The sequence below is a fragment of the Gossypium raimondii genome, chromosome 10 (assembly GCF_025698545.1).
Source record: "Gossypium raimondii isolate GPD5lz chromosome 10, ASM2569854v1, whole genome shotgun sequence".
Taxonomy (NCBI): Eukaryota; Viridiplantae; Streptophyta; class Magnoliopsida; order Malvales; family Malvaceae; genus Gossypium; species Gossypium raimondii.
The window spans coordinates 31,648,007-31,668,564 of NC_068574.1; positions in this window are offsets into that span (position 1 = coordinate 31,648,007).

A 20,558-nucleotide genomic window follows, 5' to 3' on the forward strand; every position below is an offset into this window, starting at 1 on the left:
TAAAGTGGCATGCTTCTTCCGAGAGCAGAAACCTCAAGTTACTTTACCTCTGTCTTAGGCCTTTAATATGGTACCCTGCACTGCTCTCTTCTGTATAAATGCTGCTCTATGTCTAGAGTCTCCTACAAGTATCTATCGAGTACTTGTCCATATCATTTAACCACAGTCTAACTAATCTAACCTTTTCAAAATTTAGATTAATTTAAGGGTATGTTGTATAGTTGACTATGTCTAGGGATTGCTCACATACATTGGAAAGAATAAAATAATTGAATGAAATAGTCAAATAACTCATATTTATATTGCAACCATTAAAGATAGTTAAATTTTCATCAAAGTAAACCCAACCTATGAGATTTAACTCATAGGTTGGCAATTACGATTCAACTCAAATGTCGTTTTCGTCATTGTAATTCATAAAGGAACATATTAGAAATAATGGAAGAATGTCGGGAAGACAGTGATCCCTTGTTCAATACACACTCCAATTACGCAGTGTCCTGAGGTGGCTGAGAGGGGTTGCCTACATCTTTCTTCTTCCTGTCTCTATTCAGCCGCTATCTTCTAATTTACCTAAGGACCTCTACTCGTAGTTTTGTGCCCTAATTCTTTCTCATTTGCTTCTTTTTAAATCGCTTTGTTTTGCTTTTTCAAGATAATTCCAACAGCCCCAATATTTATCTTCTCCTCTTTTCTAGGCAGATGTATCTGGCACAAGTAGAGTTGGGTTGAAATTGATATGTGCTGAATGTTGACTAGACACCTTCCCGGTATTGCTACAACATACGAGCTGGTAATATAACCACCCTTTTACCCCGGTAAAACTTCACTCCTACATTTCTTGTTCCTTATCTTGCACCTATCAATACCACGAAACAAAGCCCTTCCTCGAGTAATTAAAAGCACCTAATATTTAAACACGGCTCAAGTTCTAATGCAATGCTAAAAATACTAATGAAATGTTCTAAAAAGAAACTAGATGTACTTAAGTACAAGCAATTAACTAGGTCCAAAGGCATAAAATATAACTCTTTTCAAGAGTTATAAGTAATTTATACCACTCCTTTCAAGAATAATACAACACAAACTACTTTAGTCCAAATGAATATTATACGAGCATGCCTAATGAGTTGTTGTAATTTGATATGGAAAATTAGGCTTTCCCGGTATACTTAAGGAGCTTATTCTCAAGCAAAGTAGCTTCTTTTTGGTAGTTTTTCATGATTTTTAGATTTTAAGTTAATAAGTTTCAACTTCTTATTTTCACTCATTTTTAGACCCAATTTGGCTAATAATGCCATTAGGGGTCCTAACATGTGGTTGAGTGGTGTAGGGATGTATTGGAGGTTGAAAACAAGCGAAAATGGCGCCAAAGGAAAATGTATCACAATATCTAAACCATGGAATCACGATAACTCCAACAGACTTGAAGATTGAAGATCACCCTTCAATGGTATCGCGACATTCACTTTGGGTATCGTGATATCCATCCAAGAAAACCCCCAAGTTCGAAACTTACCGGGGTATCACGATATCCTTTTTTTTTAGTATCACAATACCGATATAATAATGGGACAATATTGGACAAAAAGGGTAGTCAATGTCCACTCGACGCACCAATCACAACAGGCCTGTGTAAGGGCAGTTTTGGCAACAAAAATTCATCAACCATCAACCTAAAACAACCAATTTTGGCTGAGGAGAGAGGGGATACACACATTAGCTTAGTTTTAGCATTAGTTTCTCTAGGTTTTCTCTTAGTTTTTTTTGCAACTTTTTCTAGGTTTTATATTTTCTCTTCTCTTTTCTAAGTTTTAGAGTTTATTTTACTTCACTTCCTTCTTGTTCTTAGTGTTCTTATAGCTAGTTAAGTTAGTTATCACTGTAGCCTAGGTTTATTTGCACTTTCAGTCCATATACTTTGGTTGTAATGACATTTCTAGCTTTAGTTTGATGTATTTCAATTTATTTTTCTTTAAATCTATTAAAGTTTGTTCCTTTTGTGTTTCTTGCTTTAGATTTTCTTGTTGAATGTTTTTCATTTCATGTTATTTAAGCTTTCTTGCATAAAAATCTCAACTTTTATATTTTTCTTAAGCTTTCCTTTAATGGCTTCTTTGCTTTTCATTTCCATGGTTGTTAGTTGTATTTCCAGCATGAGTAGCTAAACCTTTAAAGTGGGTGGTTGATGGAGATGTGGTAAGCTGATGTTTGGATGAAAGACCAAATTGTAATAAATTGGATTAATTAAAACGAACCTAAAAACTTAGGATTGATGCCCCTAAGGAAACATCTTGATAAGTGAGACCAAAAGGTAATATTGTTGTGCAGCAATTCATTAGTCCTAGTTTACCCAGTGAGATCGAGAGATAAACCAGACTAATTTGTCTAATTTAGTAAAATTGAGATTGTGAGATAAAATTTAGTCACTTGAGTAATTTGAGCGATTTAAGTCCCTTATTAGAAGATCGGCGAACCACATTAAAGTCAACCGACCACTGTTTGTCATTTATTGGTTAATTTCATAGTCTTACACAATTTAGTCCCTAGAATAGCATATTTAATTTCATTGCAACATTTTCTTGTTATGATTTGTCGTAATATAAAAGCATACAAGTAGCTGCTTAAACTCTATAGTGCACACTATTTATTACTCAATTGCCATCTCTTTTGGGTTCAACCCCTTGGAACACTACGTGTTCCATCGGAACTATGAATACTACAACTGACACTGAACGCTTGCAATTAAAACCGCTTTTCAAAAGTAGTTTTTCAAGAAAAATTGTTTTCACGTGCACACGTACAAGCAGTCAAAGTTTTTGGCATCATTGCTAGGGAGACATTGCAAGATTAAGCGATTTTTAGAGATAAGTAGTAAAAATAGGATTTATAGATACGACTTTATTTTTATTTATCTTTATTTCATTTTATTTTTTAGTTCATTTACTTTACTCTCTTATTCTTGTAAGAGGCGTTGTATGACTCAAATTGGCATTGTTATCTTACCATTTGAGCCAAAACTGGAAAGTATCATCACACACGTGAGGAAGGCGTAACATCTGAGAGATGCCCAGCCTCTGCAAAGAGATCATCCCATCAGAGATCCACGAGTAGAGATTCAACCACCACCACACCCACCCATGGAGCAACGTACTTTGTGTGACTACGCGATGCTCAATCTTGATGTTGTTCGAGGTAGCATTGATCACCCAATGATTAATGCTAATAACTTCGAAATATAACCGGAAATTATCCATGATACAAGTGAACCTTCAATTTCAAGGGTCAATGAATGAGGATCCAAACCAACATATTAAGAGATTTCTAACCATTTGTGATACCTTTAAATATAATGGGGTATCCGATGATGCTATTCGTCTTTGGTTATTCCCTTTCTCTCTTACTGATGATGTGTTTATGTGGTTAGATTCATAGCCAGTAGGTTCTGTAACACCTCTAGCTCGTATTCATCATCTAAATAGGCTTACGGAGCATTACTGTAAAAAGGTAACTCAAAACATTAATTTCCAACATTTCATAATCATTGCAAAATCCAATCAAACACATGCATAATGTCCCCTTTTTCTTGCCCTCAAGGCATTAGAAACACTTTAGAAATGAATCGAGACAAAATCGAAAAAATTTAAAGTTTCATGGAAAAAGATAGAAAAATTCATACTACAGGGGTCACACGGCCACGTGGCCAAGCCGTGTGACTCACAGGGTTGAGACACATGCCCGTGTCTCAAGCCTTGTGGGCATTTGAAGTAGGGATACACGGCTGTGTCCCATCCAGTGTCTATGCTCGTGTAACTCTCTAAGTTGGTTCACACGACCAGGCCACATGCTCGTGTTCCAGGCCGTGTAACTCTCGAAATGCAACATTCTAAAAACTACAGGGGGACACACGGTCGTGTCGTGTGGCTGTGTGTCACACACGGCTGAGACACACGCCCGTGTCTTAGGCCATGTGGACAAGAAATAGGTCAATTTCAATCCATTACTTTCACCCATTTCAAGCTCACACCTATAAGACTTTTGCACATACAATTAAGCTTTCAAAAATACCAAAGCATGCATATTAAGACCAATTCAATAGGTCATTTATCCATAAAACCAATATGCCAAAAGGTACCTCAAACATAGTCATCAAATCAACCTAAATATGTGTATGTGCACATTTACCATTTATCAACTATTTTGTTTCCATGCCAAAACATATCACAATTAATACATATCAACCATATCATAATAGATTCATGCCATACCAAAATAACATTACCGTTAAGAGCATTCCTCTCATGCTTCATAACCACCTAAATGACATAAACCAGCCATTTCCAAATAGTACGAAACAACCGAGATTTATATACCATATTTCATCATGCACATCTAGTTCAAAACCTTTCCAAAGTAAACTATATATTGACCATGTTTAGATCAATTATTCACATACCATTTTGGCCATTTAAAGATACATTAACACATACAGATTTTGGTCATTTCAGAATATGCATCAATTTGACCAAATTAACCACAACCAACAAGATATCAATAGTATCTTAAGTACCTCAAATCCAAGGCAACATTTCATGCCATAATCATTAACCAAAATGACATAAACATTCCAAACTCATCAATTAAACATTACACATAGTCCACCTATACATGCCATTATAACCACGACCAAAGTATCAAGATCTACCAATAAAATTGATGGATAGTGTGATGGAGCTCCAACTAGCTTCCAACCCAATCGAGCTTCCGATAATCTATAAAGTGAAGGAAAATAACTACGTAAGCATTGAATAATTAGTAAGCTCGTATAAAATTTAAGCATAATATTCAATTTCAATAATAAACTTTATAGAATAAATATAAATCTATGACAATGCCATAAGATTCATAAATCGACATGATCATCAACTCACGAAAAAGTACGTTCGTTAATGTAATGTATATTTATCATTCATAATATGATAGGATTTTATAGGACTTAATAGATAATCATCAAGTTTCTATATAACTATACACTTTTCAATCTGATTTCTTTTCATTCTATTCTCAATGCTTATCATAAGCCTCAACAACATTATCAAATCCCGACTTAGTGTATTCATCCATGATATAGATAAATCCATCCATAGCATACGTAAACTTCTCACATATAGTACATCATTCAAACTCATTACTCCCTTTTCAACTAATTTCATTTCAACTATGAAATTTACCATTTCATTACCTTTCCTCACCCGTTTCATATGCATAACACACAAGATATGGGCATAATATCAACCATGACTACAAACTAGTGCATTTAAACATAGCTCGTTCGGGATCAACTACATAACCAACCCTTGCATAAGAAATTACATACTTTGATTTATTTCACCTTTTTATGGACATAAGCACGTTACCAATTGAGCACTTACCATTTCAATATATTTCATTAAGATTAAACATAATATAATTCAATCATAAACTTGGCACAAGCCTAAGCACCAACAATAACACATGTTAGCATAATTGAACATAATTCATGTGAACTTAACATAGATAACCATTATACTTGAGCATGATCCAATTGGATTTATCATTCTTCATAACATATCATATTTTCCATGTATCATCATTTCAATAAGTTTCGTACATACATGTCTTGGTTCATATTGAACACTTACCATTTCATTTGCATAACACAAAAGACATAAACATAACATTTACCATATTCACAAGCTATTGATTGAACACATAACTTAGCAATATCATCACATGGTAAGATATGGTACACAAACATAGCATCACTTAAATCATACCTTTCAAATCAAGAATATTCATACTTTGATCATTGGTACATCATACCTTTCCATATTTGTCGTATTAAAGTCAATCAGAACACTTACCGAAGCTTACACAAGCATGCTAAATGATGGTCGTAACCATCCCTTTTCATATTTAATGGTCGTCACCATCCCTTTTCATATTCGATGGTCGTCACCATCCCTTTTCATTAATTGATAGTCGTCACCATCCCTTTTCATAGTTGATGGTCGTCACCATCTCTTTTCATAGCCGCTTGTCGAAACTATCCCTTTTCATAGTCGATGGTCAAAATTATCCCTTTTCATATTCAATGGTCGTCACCATCCTTTTATAACGTTGATAATCAAAACTATCCATTTTCTTTAATCGATGCTTGTCAATACTTCGTTGGATTTTTCTATTGAGGCATGATATGATAACACAACATGATAGTATTTAAAACAACAATTTAAAACACTATTTAAGCGTACGAAACTTACCTGGCTAAATTGCATAAATGACAAAGTATAGGGGCACTTTAGTAATTTTTCATTCTCTTTAATTTTCCACTCAATCTTGATCTAAATTAATAATTTTATTCAATCTATTAATTTAAAAATATAACAATGTAATTTATGCAATTTAGTCACTTTTGAAATTTTTACAAAATTGCCCCTAAAATTTTACTTTTATTCAATTTAGTCCACGAGCCTAAAACATGCAAATTAACCATTTTATTTAAATTTCACCCTAGCCAAATATTCATAGCCTCTATTTTAGCCCATTTTTCAAAAATTTTACATCAACTCCTTGTACTTTTATTATTTCAACAATTTAGTCCCTAATAAAAAATTCATCAAAATCACTTAACAAAGTACATTTAAATAACAACAAATATTTCAATTTCATCATTTAATATAAAAAATCACTAGATTCATCAATGAAAACATTCACAATCTTTAACAGTTTCAAAATCGAAGGTACAGGCTAACTAGACCTAGTTGCAACGATCTCAAAAACATAAAAATTATTAAAAACGAATGAAAAATGGCTTACGATGCATCATCGAAAGAAGAATCAAAGCTTGAAGCTTTTCTTATGGTTTATTTCAGTGATGAAAAAGCCAAAATGAAGAAGAAATTTATGTTTTCTTATTTTTATTATTTTAACCTTTATTCATTACTTTAATAATAAAATAACTTATAAAACTTATAAAATTAAAAGAAATTAAAGCACCCACCGTCCCACTATCTTAAGTATGGGTAAATTACTCATTAAATCCATCCAATTATAATTCTTTCAGCAATTAACACCTTTAAACAAATAGCGATTGACTTTTTCAACTTTTACAATTTAGTCCTTTTTGATTAATTAACTATCGAAACATTAAAATTTCTTAACGAAACTTTAATACCACATTAATGACATTCTATAAAGAGATATAAAAGTATTTACGGCTCGATTTATAGAAACGAGGTCCTGATACCTCATTTTCTAAAAACACTTGACCTGAAAGTCTTACCACTTGAACTTAATAAATCGCTTATATAACATAAACTATCAAATAAAAAACCTTTCTAAAATCACATTTGACTCTTAAATATTAAATAATAATATTTATGAACTTACTCGTTAGATTTGGTGGCCTCGAAACCACTGTCACCGACACCACTAAAAAATGGGTTATTATAGATTCCATCAACACTTGCGACAAGCTAGCAAGCAAATTCTTGGTGAAATACTTTCGCTTGAGCAAGACAAGGAAGATTTGTATGGATATTACAAATTTTCAGCAATTGGATTAGGAGTCACTATATGAGGCATGGGAGTACTTTAAACTCATGTTACGTAAGTGCTCATATCATGGCTTGCAAGACTGGCTACAACTTCAACTTTTTTATAATGGGCTTGATGAAAAAATGCACTCTAGTCTTGACGGAGCGTCCATGGGGGCATTCATGTTGAAGACATACGTCGAAGCTTTCCAACTCATCATGGACATGACAATGAATTTTTACATGTGGCTGGCTAAATGGTTCACATATAGAGTCAAACAATCAACCGTGAAAGTAGTCAGTAGTGAGGACAAGTATCAACAAGTCCTGGAAATGCTCAAGCAATTGGTGATGAGTTCGGCCAAGGTGCAAATCCAAAATCGGCCAATTCTAACAAATTTTAATGTAAGACATGATGATGAAGCCAGTATGTAGGGAAATGCTAATGAGAGCAAAAAAAAAAGAGGTTAATTGTGTGGGGAATAGAGGATATAACCCATAGTCCAACACCTATAATCTAGGGCAGCGTGACCATCCTAACCTTAGGTGGGGAGGGAACTAAGGAGGTCCTTCCAATCAAGGAGCACAAAATCTTAATCCTCTTAGAACCAATGTACCTTATCAACCTCCATTACCATTTAAGGCACCCTAAGATTAGAAAATAAAACCAGCCTTTAATAGTGACCCTTCGATATCGATTAAGGTAATCAAGGTAGAAGAAAGCTTGCATGTGGTGCAAGCCAATGTACGTTAAATTCGTGGTTAATTAGATCAAATTGTGTAATTATTGCAAAACCATGCACCCTCTAGCATCCCTAGTACTACCGAGCCAAAACTGAAGAGGGAAGGAAAAGAACATGCTAAGGTAATTACCCTTAGATCTGGGGTTGTGGCTAAGGAACCTATCCAACCAATTAGTAGGAAGAAGGATGAAAGCACCTACACTCTTAGTGTTGGAGATGGGATGGGAGAGAAGGAAGGACCCGAAAGTGAGCCCACAGAAACTGAACTTGAGGATAAAACTGTTCCAATACAACAACCAAATCCAACCCCCATACCCTTTCTGGGTAGATTAGAAGAGAAGAAGGAGTGAGACAATAATGAGTTTCTAGATTTTCTTAAGATATTTAAGGCTTTGAATGTCAACCTCTTATTGCTTAAGGTCCTAGAAAAAGTGTCAATATGCCACGTTCCTTAGAGAAATGATTTCTAAGAGAAAGGAGATTGTGAGAGAAGAGTGATTCTCTCTTAATGCCGAGTGTAGTGCTATCATGTCTAGAAGAGTTCTACCAAAAATCAATGACCCCGGTAGTTTTTCCATTCCTATAGAGATTGTAGGTGTGAATTTTGGCAAGGCGCTTTGCAATCTTTAAGCAAGTATAAACTTAATGCCTTTTTCCATCTATCATAGGTTAGGTCTCGGTGACCTTAGGGAAACTTCGGTATCCCTTCAACTAGTTGATAGGTCCCTAGTTCACCCAAAGAGAGTTTTGAAGGATGTTTTAGTAAGAGTTCAACAATTCATCTTACCCGTTGACTTCATAGTTCTTAACTTTAAGGAGGATTTAGATATACCAATTCTATTAGGGAGACCATTCCTAAATACCTCTAAGGCCACCATAGATGTGGGCAAAAGAGAGATGAAAATGGAAATAGGTGGAGAGGTAGATAGCTTTAGGTGTCTAGAACCCAAACCTAAGGTAAAGGAACTGTTCACTAATAGTGAGCTAGAGCGTCAAGCAGTTTAGGTAGTGTCTAATCATGCATATAACAATATGAAATTTTTGAAGTGGTGCATGTTTTTATGTTCAAGACCGAGGATGCAAGGCATCCGAGTGAGAAAACGAGATATCATGAAGAGACAGTCAGTGAATCAAATCATAGGGTTGAAGAAAATGAGACATGTGTTGGTGTCTAAAACCTTGTGCAAGCATCACTATTAGGGTGTTACCATGTGTTAATTGAGTAAGGACTCCGCGTATTTTCTGCATTTAAATTAGGATTTTAATTTATGTGGGTTTAAATTTGAACTTGGTGGGTCAAATTTTTTAGAGTTGAGAGAAATTTTGACGGTTTTGTAAGTGTTTTGGGGTTTGTTAAGTGAAATCGTGATATCCAAGTGTTAAGAGTATACCTAAAGACCAATCATGAGATGATTGTAATAACATACTTATTTTACCTCATTTATTAATATAAGGCATAGCCATTATTATTTCAATTTGTTTTATGTGTACATAAATAAACTGATTTATATTAATGTCCTGAAAATATTATGATTATTCTTAAAAGGTCCTTAGTCAAGTTCTATTATGGGTTTGGACAACAAAAACGTATTAAGACTAACGTGTACTTGATTGATGACAAACTATTGTCATTGACATGAGATGTCAAAATCAATACATGAGTGTGCATTAGAGAACAACATATTGGACTGATCCGCTATGAGTATGTTTCTTAGATTATTATGTAATAGTCACAACATTACACATAGTGATTACTATGTATACAGTCCTTAGACTTGAGATCATCATTATCTCAACATCGTGAGTCATATATTTTGATACAGTCAAACTTCCACCGTAACTGGTTGTTCTATAAAGGCTGATGTTGGATATACCACAATCTATGTAGCGGGATATGGTTGATCAATATAGAATTTGCCCCTCCTACATAATGGGAGCAATATCCTAGGTCACTTGATTGAGTGAGACTAGAAATGCATGGCCATGCTCAAATAAGTTGATATGAGATATCATACTTTTTTGTTTTTCATAGCTTACTCAAGATATCAAGAAACATTAGATGGACTATGCAAGTGTGACTATTCGATGACTTGTATCCGTTTTAGATATAAAGGACAAACGTATTTAATATATGAAGGGTTAATCACAGAGAAGTTATGTCGAATCATGACTTCTTGTAACTTAGGTAGCAATGATGCATTACTAGATGATAATTGTTTGTAATATTAGAATCCTTCTAGTATTCCCGCTAACGTTACAAGAACCTACAAGGTCACACCCTATGGTTGAAACGAACGGAATCTAAACATAGTTGGTATTGTGTTTAGCTGTCACATGAATTAAATTGATTATAGAATTAATTTAATTGGGCAGTTAAATATTGAACAAATTATATGTACAAGTGTGTTGTACACATAATGAAAAATATGGTTAAATTAATATATGAATTTGATTAGTATAAAATTTAACTAAAATAATTTACCAAAATCCTTCTTATAATTATTGTAATTATAATTTAGGATTGAATATTATTATAATTACTATATTTGTAATTTTTTGGTCAAACATTATTATAATTATGGTAATTATAATTATTATATTCGATTAATTATTATGATTTTATTTATATAACAAATATCAATTATTTCCGAATTAGGATATATAAGGTTTCTAAGAAAAACCTAAGATACCCATAATAAGGTCTGTGTGAGAGGTGTAACAGCCGTCAAGAGATTTTTTTCTCTCTGAAAAAGTTTTAAAGAGTGCTTACCATTCGTTGTCACACTGGGTGGATTACGTAGCGGCTTGGAATCGACATACAATTGTGTAATATGTTTCTTCAAATTTTCAGATGATTAAAGGCAATCGTTCATACCCTTTTCACCCTGATTTGTTCCTTGCACATGGATCCCTGGATGTGATCACTGGGCTTAATTTTTTGTTGCGCCATGGGGTGTACCGGTGATCCAACACCAATAGGGTATAGTGATTTCTCGAACAATTTCAATGGGGTGCAAAAATATTTTGGGTATCAAAATATCGAACCCTGATATCACGATACCCCTGGAATTTCAAAAGTTAAAAATTTTGATTGTACATAGTGATATAATGATACCAAACCCTCGATATCGCGATACCTCAGACAGAATGAGAATTTGATGACTCCAAAAATAGGGGATATCCAGATACCCACCCCTGGGTATCGCGATACCCATGTCAAGTGATCTGCCACTAATTACACTATTATTTACATCCATTTTACACATAACTTTAACTTGTTTAATAGCTAAATCAAAGCATCTTAGTATATATTAAGGTTTTCATACTGAAAGTAGTAATTTATGCTTCTTAGTAGTTTTTATTACATTTTATATATCTAAATAAGGTTACATGGTCTTGTAGGTCAAGTCGGGAGCTAAAAATGCATATTCAGGCCAAAATTGATGCCTATGTTGCGACACCAAGACACTGATGTCTTAAATCGAATATAGAAGCCAATAACGAGTTCTAAAGCGAAACTGCACTCGATGTCGCGACACTACCCTCTTATGCCGCAACATCGAACTTTGATTTTCCAACAATGTAAGCCCGTGTTGCAACATCGCCCCTACGCAGCCCAAAAAGTCTCTGCACGTAATAGTCCTAATTGAATTCTAAAGACTTCAAGAATATTTTAAGCACTTTAATATTCCAAGTTTAGCCTATATAAAGGCCATTATAATTAGTTTAAACACACAATTTTAGGGAGACATAAAATATACATAGGATTTTTATTTCATTCTTAGTTTTTACTTAGGGTATTTTATGTTCTTGTAATCGGAAGATCCTATTCTGAAGTGAGACTCTCACGAGTGGAGATTGTTCTGGAGCCACTTCATCGATAAATCCATGAGCATCTCTTTTCCTTTATTCAATTCTTTATATCTCTTTCTTTAACATTGTTTAATTGAATATTTGTGTAAAGATTAGAATCAATTTATGCTTTATACATATCTCGCATTGTTTCAACTGTTCTAATCATATTAATTGATTGAAGGATAGAGTTTTTTAGTGAATCAACTGTTTGGGAGAGGAAGAACTTAAACCCTAGGCTTGACAACCCCAGGAAGTCATTTAGGTAGGAATTAACCCAAAATTGGTATGGCCTATCTATAAACACTTTAACCCCAAACCGGTCTAGACTGTGAGGTTAGAAGATAAGTAGTTCTTGTTGACTCGTTATTCTAGTAGACGTATCAGAAGATCTTGCTAGGGTATCGACAAGTTGATTTTTTAAAACCAAACATTAAAATTAATTAGGTAAAATAGTTATATCTAGGCTAAAGGAACTCGTGTAGTCAAAACAAGGGATAGGAGAAGCTGATTTAGGCTTAGTTCAATTTATTTAGTTTATTAATATTATCATCATCTTGCTTCCATATTAGCACTAATAATTTGTAACTCAAGTAGATTAGTAATTACTTCCAATAATTGGCTTGATAGCAATTTTCCCTAAACTGCAATCCCTAGGGTACGATCCTCAAAGTACTTACCTACTTCATTGTAACTATATTACAACATGACTCATATACTTGTGGACACCGCCTCAAATCTATATCTCTAGTTGCAGTATTCGTATTGTTAACATTGGTATGTCCTGAGGCAGTCATCGAGTCAGGTGATAACCTATTAGGGCATCGCGATCCATATCTTTTGAAGGATTTTTCAACTTCCAAACACCCCAAACCTCTCATATTTCCCAAATCTCTCAAATTTCAAATCCCTAAAACCCTAAAACACTCTCCTCTCTCTTATTTCTCTTAAACCCTCTTCAAATCCTCACAGATTCTCAATTCGATTTCAATATATTTTTTGTTTATTTTTACTTTTCTTTCTTTGCAAGTATCTTAATTTTGTGGCTTGGAAAATGTGGAACTTCATTTATTCATACAACAAATCCATCGCAAAAAATCCCAATTCAAGTTTTTTTCTTCTTTTTATTTGCATTTGTTATTTTTGCTATTTTATTTTAGTTTTAGTATTGATTTGTTGTGGGTTAGTTGGTTAGTACATATTTGATAGTTAGTTTAGTTTAAAAGATAATAAACATGCCTCCAAGAATGACAAAACGATCAAGATCCCAACTTGAACCACCTTTAACACCGAAGTATGATTCAATTAAGTGTAAATCGAAAGAGGCCGAAGCCTTTTTCTTATTCATTCAAGGATGCTCATTTATCCTTGAAAAAGGCTTTGAACCTTCTACCTCGCATTGCAAGGAAGTTTGAGATCTCGTCCATTTTCATAATTGGATGAATTTTGCCTTCGTTCCAACAACACCAGCTATTATATCGGTTCTTTTGGAGTTTTACTCCAACTTAAAATTTTCTAAAAAAAATAAAGTGTATGTTTGGAACAAGGTTGTTAACATCTCTCCGCGTGCTACTAGTGACTACTATGGTGTCCCTCACTATAAGAGCGACAAGTTGTCCACTTTGGACCCCGATAATATCAACAATGCTAATATGGATGCCATATTAGAATACTTAACCAAGGGATTGGGAAAGTGGAAACATAAGGGGTATCATAACCACCCCTTTATCTTTTAAACAATCCTTTATGTTTCTTGTTGAAAAATTATGGATGTAGTTTATCTGCACACGTATTAGCCCCCTCCTGAACACTAACACTTTTAATGTATTTCGAGCTGCTATATTATATTGTATCTTGCAATATAAAAATTTTTCTCTTAAGCGATGGATAAACAATGAAATAAGGAAGTGCATTTCAAGTATAAAGGTTGGTATCTATTTCCCCCACCTAATCATGGACTTGTGTCGTCAAGTGGGGGTGGAAATGGATCCAACCGAGCAATTCCACCACCCAACTCAAAGTATCATAGGAGACACTATGCTTAGGCAGTTTCAGGAGCTCTATAGGAAGCAGATCTGAGAATGGAATTTACAGAGGAAGCATAACATGGAAGTGCTTCCAATAGTCAAGAAGAAAAGAAAAACAGAGAAAACCGATGATGAGCCTACGTAGTCTAGGCAAAGATGTGCGCTATAACATGAGACTATGTGAGGCCTTAAAGCCATTTGTGTATACTTGCATGGTAAGCAAGGGGGTACAAAGCATATAATCGCCCAAAACATTGAACGATTCATATGAGGGGAATACAGCTAAGGAGGAGTAAGAAAAGGAATACAAAGAGGAGGACGATGACATGGGAAAGAAGGATGATGACTTTGCACCCTATCACGACAATTTTTAGGCTACTTTCGTGTTAGCACAGCCATCCATAAGGGCCCCATCATCCGTGAGTCAAGCAACCGGCCTGAGGTGTTTTACAAAAGGTCAGTTGAAAAGGGAAAAGGAAAGGGAATTGCGGGATCGAGCGAGGGTCCCAAGGACACTCAACATTAGTTACATGTTTTCTCATTTTATCTTTATTTATTTATACGGCATGTAAACTATAAACTACTTTTGGATTTGTTTTGGATGTTTTATTTTTCTTTTATTAGTATTTTCATATGTTTTTCTTTGTGTTTATTTTATGTGAAGGGAGTTACCCTAAAAGGCTACACTACATTTGTGAGATTCAATGAGGAGGTGACCCCCGAACTAGCTTGACATTCTACTCTAGGGAAGTTTGGTAACCTCCTATCTTTTCTCAGGAACACATTGGGGACAATGTATAGTTTAAGTGCGGGGTGCACATATTTTTATGTGTTTTATTTTCCTTGTTTTTATGATTGTTTTGTGTTTTATTATTGTTTTATGTGTTTATTTTCATTTTCTATGCCATTTTCAAAAAAAATTCAAAAATTCCAAAAAAATTTTTTCATTTTTGTTTTGTGTAATTGCATGGTGCTTGGACTATAATTAGGAAATAAGTCATTAGTTGTATATATTGAATAAGTACATAGAATTGCCAAACTTGTAAATTTTGAATGAAACTAGATAATTTATTATTCTTAATGCAAACTAATTAGTTCAATTAGTTAATGTGTATGATAGACTAGAGGCAATAACCTAAATGAAAAAGTATAAAGTGTACCATAGGATGAATAAAATATACAGATCCTTATAGATAAATAATTTGAATTGTTAATTGCTCGTTTAAATAGAGGTACGCTTGAAAGAATTGGTGTTAGGTGATTGATTCGAGAAAGACCTTATGCATTATTTCAAATATCCTAAAGCCTAAAAGCTTACCTGTTTCTCTATACCCTTAGTTCCAATATCTTCGAGCCTCGAGTACCCTTTTCTTGTAATACTTCTTGTTAAAGCCTCGAGCCTAAAATGAGTCTAGTACTCGATCCTTCTCAGTCTTGTTCCTTAAAATGCACTATGTAATGGACATTGGGATATGGACATTGAGGACTAGGTAGAGACATCATCGTGGCTTTGTGTGAGAAAAAGAAAATGAAGAGATTATGTGATTTAGTACGTAAAAAAAGGGGTGAACAAAAGAGCGCAAAATAAAGAAAAGAGAGCTTAATCAAAATTAAGCTTGAAAATGAAAATCTTTCGATTTACAATTACAAAATTTTGTATATACTAATATCATGTAATACCTTCTAACATTTTGGAGAAATAAGGTAGGTGAGGGAAGGAAAAATAAGGAGGTGAGCTCGTGAATAAATTGGGGGCGAATAGGGAACAATGTCATGTGCTTAACTGCTTGAATCCTTTTTAAGCGTCCATTGTTTGAATTCTAAATTATCCTAAGCCTCAAAACTTACAAGCCTAGAAGATCTTTGGGACCCAATGAAGTCACTAACACAATAATTTGTGAATAGCTTGCATTTGTTTAAACAAATATTACCAATTCTTTTTAAATATCTATGAGTGATCCACATAATTTATTTTGATGGATAACACTTGTACATCTGTTCATTTTCATTACCTCTACATCTATTGACATTTTAATTTAGTGAACTAACTATGTTTGCATTTGGAATAAACAAGTTAGCTAGATAACACTCTTAATTTGTAACACCTTTAACCTATCTATGTCGCCGAAGTAGGGTTACGAAGCATTACTATACGAATTAGAACATTAAAACTCAAATAAAACAATTAATCAAATTAATTAAAACATTCAAAAACACATTTTATTTAAGGTTAAAATCTCTTACGGGCCATAAACTGAGCCTACGGGGCCCTAAAATTAGTTTGGGAATATTTGGGGATCATTTTGAAACAAAATAGTAAATTTTGGGAAAAATGAAAAAAATTGGAAACAGTGGTCACACAGCCGTGTGACATAGCCCAAGCCATGTGACCGCCCATGTGTTTACCTGTGTGGATATCCGAAATAAGGTTACACAACCGTGTTGTAGGCCATGTAACTCACTGAGACCGTGTGGTTCATCCTGCACCTAAAATTTAAAAGACACACGGCCGTGTGGGGTGGCCGTGTGTGGCACACAGCCATGTGGCAGCTCGGGTCCCGGGCCATGTGCTCCCTATTTATCCCCTAATGCAAGCCAAAATAAGCACCAATACTTGCACACGAAGACACACCGTACCTATCTTATTTCACATGGTTAAAAACACATTCAAGGGCACCAAGAACATGCCAAAAATCATCCATCCTATGTCACCACAATTCACATAACAAAATTAATCCAATCAACATCTCAAGTTCAATCACTAAGTATAAACCAAACATGCCAAATAGCTACTTCAAAAATATACCATTCAACCATTAACCACCTACTTTCAAAAGGCATGCATAAATACCCAACAACACATATATGTGCATCTTCATTTACAAGCCATCAACAAAGGACATTAAGACACAATTAAGCTTGGCACAAATTCAAAACAAACCAAATTGCCAAGATACCATTCAAGCCCTATTACATGCCATTTATAACCATATGCCAAAATAACCAAAAACTACCAAAATGATGGAGGGATAGTGTGATTGAACTCTAACGAGATTCCAACCGATCGAGCTTTTTGATGATCTACAAAACAAAAGAAACAACTACATAAATAGCTAGTGCTTAGTAAGCTCGTATAAATGGAAATCAAACTTACCAAACATAATATGATTTAAACCAAGCATAATTTCATTTTATCATGAGTAAAATTTTCTTCCCTAATGCACCACCTCACAAGGTTAGTAGATGAATAGATAAACATATAATTCCATCCCATTTCATGAAACATAACTCAATAAGCAATCAATATACAAATCATCCATCATGTATTCCATTAATACTATTTTCATTTTAAACACATCCACCAACATTTTCCATTCCATCTTATAATATCAAAAACCTTTTCATATGCATATATATTCAAATCAAACCTTCTTCACCCCTTGGACCAAATAGAATAGGATCGAATACTTGGGAAATGCTCACATGAGCTATAGCTGCAACCTGTAATTGTATATGCTCACACAAGTTGTAAAATAAGTCTGCTCACACGAGTTGTGGGTCGAGATCTTAAGATACACGATGCTACTCACATGAGCTATAGAGAATAACACAACAAATGTTGGACCTCAGCCATCGATTGGACATCTAAGACCAGCATTCGAAACCCTATTATCACATCCCAAAAATTAGGTTAGTAGAAATTGAGTTAATGAACCAAGAGTGGTCATGACTTAAGATAATATTTTACTCATTTTATAATAAATAAATATTAATTATAGTGATTGAGTAGTGGTGGAGTTGTCCCTAATGATCTAAGTTCAAATCCCTTCCCTTTCATTAATTTCTTTTTGGAGCAAATTTGTTTTAAACCCTTAGCAAAGATCATATCATGTTTTAATTATTTTCTTGTTAAAATGATCACAAGGAAGTGAAATGGCCTAGTGGTTAAGAGTTTAAAAAGATTCCTAATGGTCCTAGATTCAAGTATCTTCATTTACATATTTTAATTTAATTTTTTTGTGACTTTTCCCATGTACTTAAAGCCATTTACGTCCAACCTAGCTTGCCATAAGAGGGGAAGATTCTTTCCTATTTTTTTGGTCAACATACCATAATTGTGGAGACCATGATCCCCTTTTCACTACTTTGTCCCCCTAATTTTCCAATTTCTCCATTTTTGCCTTATGAATGGTTTATTAAACCTAGAAAAGGTTGACTACACTTTTTCCATCCATTCTCTCACTCTCCTCCCTTCATTGCCCAACCACCCTTTTCTCTTCTCTATTTCCTCTCATTTCTCTTTTGTTTATCTCTCAACCTCCCTTTGTTTCTTTCTTTTTCTCTTTTTCCTTCATCATTCCTAGCTTTACATCACCATCACCACACCACCTACCCACTACCTTATCACCTCTCCCCTCTCATTTTTTCTCCAAATGCTGCCCTTAGCGTATCTGCCACCACCGTGCCAACCATTGCGCACCACACAACTTCTTCCTTTTTTCTTATTTTCTTTCTCTTCTCATTTCTCATCTTTTAAGAGAGAGATCGAACATATTCTTTCCTTCTCCTCTGCCGAACCACCGCCTCTACTACTATCGCTGCCATGGCACTACCACCAATAGTGGAGATACTTTCTCTTTTTCTTCTTCATTTCGAATGTTCATTATTTTTTTTATAGTAAAAAATTTTACACTAAATATTTTTTTTAATACCAAATTCTAAACTTTATTTTTCTTGGGCTTATTTTCAAATAATCCTCCTTTTGGATTATTCTTTCCCCTTCAATTCTTGATCGTTATAATATGTTGAACCTTTCGTTTCTACATAGTATGTATAAGAGTAAGGGTTGTGAAAAAAATATTTTTCTTCTCCTTATTTTTCTTCCCTTGGCTGAATACTTTAGAGAGTTTTAGTAAATTATTTTCCTCGTGTATTAACATATTCAGTCATAGCCCTGAACTTTCAGTATTGAATTCATTAAAAAGTAGTAACATCAAATCAATAGGAAAGTTATAACCCTAAACTTTCAGTGGACACTATCTACATATCAAATCAACTATGACACTTTAACTTAATGGGTTTGTTACTTTGATAACATATTCAGTAGACTCTACTGGTATTTTCTTTTTTATTAGTAACGTAATGCATATATATGAATGTGTTAACCCATGGTTAATCAATGCTTGCACAATAACTTCAAATAGAATGAAGTTACTAGCAATAATATCAGGAGCTGAGGCTTCTTCATAAGCACGGATAGCGTAAGCCCTAGTAGGCTTGAGCTTCAGATCGTACAACTGTATCTTTTGTTCCACCTCTACTAACTCCAACAGTACCACTATTTCTTGGTTTTCATCCTCTCGTATAAGTAAGTATCAATTTCATATTCTAATCTTTGTTTCTTTCAGATCAATTTGGATAATCTTTTTTGAAATGATCAAATCATCCACAATTGAAACAAGATCCATCTTTCAACCTACACACGTTGAAGTGGTTTCTACCACAATGATTTTAGTCAAGCCTATTTATATTTTGTACACTACTGCCACTAGCTACAGAAGTTGTTTGTGGTCTCAAATTACTTTGTCTCGATTGGTCTCTTCTTTCATCTTCTTTGGTGAAGGAAAAGAAAACGATCTAAATGTATTTCATTTGCCAAAATCTCTATCCCTCATATTGTTATGTTTCTTACTATTATAGATTTGTTCTATCTTCTAAGCTCGATCAGATAAAACTATGAATTCATGCAATTTAATTACACCCACTAACATCTTGATTTCATCGTTCAACCCATCTTCAAAACAAATGCATATCTCCTTTTTAGTCGATACAATCTCACAAGCATATTTATTGAGTTGTATAAATTCTCACTCATATTCAGCAAAGGTATATTCTCTTACTTCAACTGAAGGAATTCTTTCGTCTTCTTGTCTAAGTATTATTTACTAACATATTTCTTTCGAAATCCGGTTCAAAAAAGTTCCAGATAACTCTGTCTTTTGGTACTACAACTGTTAAAGTTGACCACCAGTGGAAAGCTTTGTATTTTAACAGAGATACTGCACATCTCAAATAGTCTTCGAAAGGACATAACATTTCATCAAGAACCCTTTTGTGTATTTTTTAACTAGCACTTAGCTCTGGCAGGATCATCATTCATTTTACCGTGAAACTTTCCAGCCTCACATTTCTAGATTTTACTGATATAAGGCCTATGAACATTTATCATGGTTGAGATTGGAGGACGAGGGGGTGCCGGGAGAGGCATAGGTGAGGTAGAGGTTGTTGAGCTTCAGGGTTGGCTCACACAAATTCTGTAAACCAATCATTCATCATTCGAAAGAAGGCACCTCGCGTCT